This window comes from Schistocerca gregaria, unplaced genomic scaffold (assembly GCF_023897955.1).
Source record: "Schistocerca gregaria isolate iqSchGreg1 unplaced genomic scaffold, iqSchGreg1.2 ptg000350l, whole genome shotgun sequence".
Classification (NCBI taxonomy): domain Eukaryota; kingdom Metazoa; phylum Arthropoda; class Insecta; order Orthoptera; family Acrididae; genus Schistocerca; species Schistocerca gregaria.
This window is the reverse complement of record NW_026061810.1, coordinates 2,713,001-2,717,447: the sequence shown is the minus strand read 5'-3', so window position 1 is coordinate 2,717,447 and position 4,447 is coordinate 2,713,001. Positions and strand designations below refer to the sequence as shown.

Here is a 4,447-nt window from a genome sequence, read left to right as displayed (position 1 = left end):
AGATGTAAATTACCGTTTTTCTGATTAACGATATTTAATGGAAATAGCAACTTTAAACTTTGCCTACGTCTCAGTCAGTCGCAAGGAAACTGTATTTGAAGGTGAAGGTGATTTTGTAGACATGTGTGAAAGACATGTTCTGAAATGCAAGTGTTGTTGTTTGGAGAGCACATCGGTTACGTGTCAGATGTGTAGCCAAGCAGTAATTTGTCGACATAGCTGCAAATATTAGCCGTTAATATAAAGTGTTGTCAGCTAAAGTCTGATGATGCAGACGACCGTAAGGACGAAGTACCCAAGAGTACCGCTAGGCCGCGCCTCTTTAGCTCAGTGGTAGAGCACTGGTCTAATAAGCCAGGGGTCGTAAGTTCCATCCTTACAGGAGAAAGATGAATTTTGGAAATCAGTTGCGCGTCGTGGCTGTATAGCAAACAGTATCTGTGATGACGAACAATTAGCAACAGGCGTTTTTTTAAGAATTACTCTCAGATGTGATTAAGGCGAATGGCGCAGATAAAGCATTTGCCAAAGCGGTACAGCATAAGGGGGGACGAGGCAGTCTGAATTACATTTTATAGATGTATTTCTCACATATCTCAGAGCCTCCCGCGATATTCGTTGTCGTCGTCGTCGCTGCTTCTGCAGAAGTAGCAAATGGCCATCGTAGCAAATGCGGCGAGGGACGCCCGGCCTTCGATTCAGAATGCACAAAGTGTGTGGTCTTGTTTCTCAGTCTATATTTGATCGGTCTCGTAAGAGGTTGAATGTAACGAATGGGTGGGAAAGAGCAAGGGGCAGCGGCTGTGTAGAACGAAAACACAAATCCTTAGGGGTGTGAGCGTTTCCAGATGAGTAGTATACTTGTAAATGTTTGTCGTCAGTGACCTATTGCATAAGGCGTCGGACTTCGGATCTGAAGATTACAGGTTCGAATGCTCTCTTGCTCGAGTTTTTCCAGTTCTGAAAAAGAAACATACCGTTTTAATGTAGCAATTGAGCAGTACGAAACCGTCTGAATGTTGCTGTTGACCATTTTTTGCTTGGAGATGCTCTTGAGCTTGAAACACACACAACAAGACCGGTGTTAACTAGCGAAATGGTCGGCAGAGTGCCGGCACCGCGAGTTTTGACTGGCACTTGCACATCTAAAACAAGGTCGTAAAGTAACTCGTTCGGCTTTTGAGTCACATAAAGTATGTGTGTTAATTTTGACGCCACTAGCTCTATATGTTGTCATGCAATTTCTTAACTCTCAGAAATCATTATGACATAAAAGTGAAGTACGTGACGAGTGTGACGTTACGAAAACATTAGGCAGCATGGAGAGAAACTGTATGGGACCACCCAACCGAAACGAGTACTGTGTGACGTGCTACCCGGAAGCTATTCAACACGGTAGCCGGCCAGCTCAGTCGGTAGAGGGTCAGAATCTTAATCCCAGGGTCGTGGGTTCGAGCCGCGCGCTCGGCGGAACGGAATTTTTTTCCGCTGCAGATGTAAATTACCGTTTTTCTGATTAACGATATTTAATGGAAATAGCAACTTTAAACTTTGCCTACGTCTCAGTCAGTCGCAAGGAAACTGTATTTGAAGGTGAAGGTGATTTTGTAGACATGTGTGAAAGACATGTTCTGAAATGCAAGTGTTGTTGTTTGGAGAGCACATCGGTTACGTGTCAGATGTGTAGCCAAGCAGTAATTTGTCGACATAGCTGCAAATATTAGCCGTTAATATAAAGTGTTGTCAGCTAAAGTCTGATGATGCAGACGACCGTAAGGACGAAGTACCCAAGAGTACCGCTAGGCCGCGCCTCTTTAGCTCAGTGGTAGAGCACTGGTGTAATAAACCAGGGGTCGTAAGTTCCATCCTCACAGGAGAAAGATGAATTTTGGAAATCAGTTGCGCGTCGTGGCCGTATTGCAAACAGTACCTGTGATGACGAACAATTAGCGACAGGCGTTTTTTTAAGAATTACTCTCAGATGCGATTAAGGCGAATGGCGCAGATAAAGCATTTGCCAAAGCGGTACAGCATAAGGTGGGACGAGGCAGTCTGAATTACATTTTATAGATGTATTTCTCACATATCTCAGAGCCTCTCGCGATATTCGTTGTCGTCGTCGTCGTCGTCGTCGTCGCCGCCGCCGCTTCTGCAGAAGTAGCAAATGGCAATCGTAGCAAATGCGGCGAGGGACGTCCTGCCTTCGATTCCGAATGCACAAAGTGTGTGGTCTTGTTTCTCAGTTTATATTTGGTCGGTCACGTCAGAGGTTGAATGTAACGAATGGGTGGGAAAGAGCAAGGGGCAGCGGCTGTGTAGAACGAAAACACAAATCCTCAGGGGTGTGAGCGTTTCGAGATTTTTTTTTTTTTTTTTTTTCCTTTATTGTGATTTTAATACCTGTGACAAACAGGTAGGCCGGCAGCGGACCGAGTATGCCGCTCTTCGGCCTCAGAGTATACACAGAGCAGAGATGAGTGAGATATAAAAACAATCAAGACGGCGGGGTACAAACAGTAGACAAAACAGAGTTAAAACGGAGTCGGTCACGTGCGTAGCACAATGGATAAAAGCGGAGAAACACGGTGCACAAACACAGATGGCAGATGGCCACACGTGAACCAGCGGAGCACAAACGACGAAACACAAACACACTGCAGGAGAGTCGAGGCACAAACACATGCGATGGTCTTCGGCGTAGGACGATGAAAGTAACTGATGGAAGACAGCAGAGTCGGGGCCTGCCAAGGGGAAAAGGTGTGGGGAAGAGGAGAGAGAGGGGGAGGGGAAGATGCCAGTGGAGGAGAGGGATGGAGGAGAAGGGGGAGGGTAGGGGGAGTGGAAGCCCAAGGAGAAAGGGGAGGGGAGGGAGGGAGAGAAGGGAGAGAGGGTGCCCACAGGAAAAGGAGAGGAGAGGGAAGGTAAGGCTCAAAGTTGGTAGGAGGGGTAGATGGAGGGGAGGAGGGCATCATCAGGGAGGGGGAGTTGACGGAAGCCACCGAGGGAGAGGGTGTGGAGGGTGTAAAGATGGAGAGCAGGTGGGATATAGGAATGCAGGCGCGGCAGCGGGTTGGGGTGGGAGAGGATGGGAGAGACAAGAGGGTGTGGAGGATCAAGCTTGCGGGAGGTGTAGAGGATCCGTAACCGTTCGAGGAAAAGGAGGAGGTGCGGGAAGGGAATCAGGTCATAGAGGATCCGCGTGGGGGAAGGGAGACGGATGCGATAGGCGAGGCGGAGCGCATGGCGTTCTAGGATCTGAATGGACTTGTAGAAGGTAGGAGGGGCAGAGATCCAGGCGGGATGAGCATAGCAAAGGATAGGACGGATGAGGGACTTGTAGGTGTAGAGGATGGTGGAAGGGTCCAGACCCCATGTACGGCCAGAAAGGAGCTTAAGGAGGCGGAGGCGGGAGCGTGCCTTGGCTTGGATCGTCCGGAGATGTGGGTTCCAGGAGAGGCGACGGTCGAGGGTGACACCAAGGTACTTGAGAGTAGGTGTGAGGGTGATGGGACGGCCATAAATAGTAAGATAGAAATCAAGGAGACGGAAGGAACGAGTGGTTTTGCCTACAATGATCGCCTGGGTCTTGGAAGGATTGACCTTGAGCAACCACTGGTTACACCAAGTGGTGAACCGGTCAAGATAGGATTGGAGAAGGTGCTGGGAGCGTTGCAGGGTGGGAGCGAGGGCAAGGAAGGCAGTGTCATCGGCGTACTGGAGAAGGTGTAGGGGAGGTGCAGGTGGAGGCATGTCTGCCGTGTAAAGGAGGTAGAGAAGAGGGGAAAGGACGGAACCTTGGGGCACACCGGCGGAGGGGTAGAAGGTGTAGGAATCAGTGTTGTGGATGGTGACATAGGAAGGACGGTGGGAAAGGAAGGAAGCGACCAGACGGACATAGTTGAGAGGAAGAGCAAAGGTTTGGAGCTTGAAAAGGAGACCGGAATGCCACACACGGTCATATGCGCGTTCGAGGTCGAGGGAAAGGAAGATGGCGGAACGACGGGAATTGAGTTGTTCGGAGAGGAGGTGAGTGAGGTGAAGGAGGAGGTCATCGGCTGAGAAGGACGGCCGAAAGCCACATTGGGTAGGGGGGAGGAGGCGGTGTTGGTGAAGGTGCTTGTGTAGGCGGCGGGTAAGAATGGATTCTAGGACCTTGCTGAAGACCGAGGTAAGGCTGATGGGACGGTAGGAGGAGACAGCGGAAGGCGGTTTGTCGGGCTTGAGGAACATCAGGATCCGGGAGGTTTTCCACAGGTCGGGGTAGTAGCCGGTGGACAGGACCACATTGTAGAGCCTGGCCAATGTGGAGAGGAAGGAGGCAGGAGCTTCACGGAGGTGACGGTAAGTAACACGATCGTGACCGGGAGCAGTGTTGCGTTTAGGGCGAAGTGTAGCAATGATATCTTGAGTGGTGATTGGGGTATTTAGTTCTGTGTGTGTGATGTTG

At 50.0% G+C, this 4,447-nt stretch overlaps 1 non-coding gene across 1 annotated transcript; it reads left to right on the top strand.

The window, feature by feature from the left end:
• The first annotated feature begins 316 nt into the window (after positions 1–316).
• Trnai-aau (transfer RNA isoleucine (anticodon AAU)) lies at positions 317–388 on the top strand. The gene has a single exon. It is a non-coding gene; the product is annotated as a tRNA-Ile (tRNA).
• Positions 389–4,447: the final 4,059 nt, after the last annotated feature.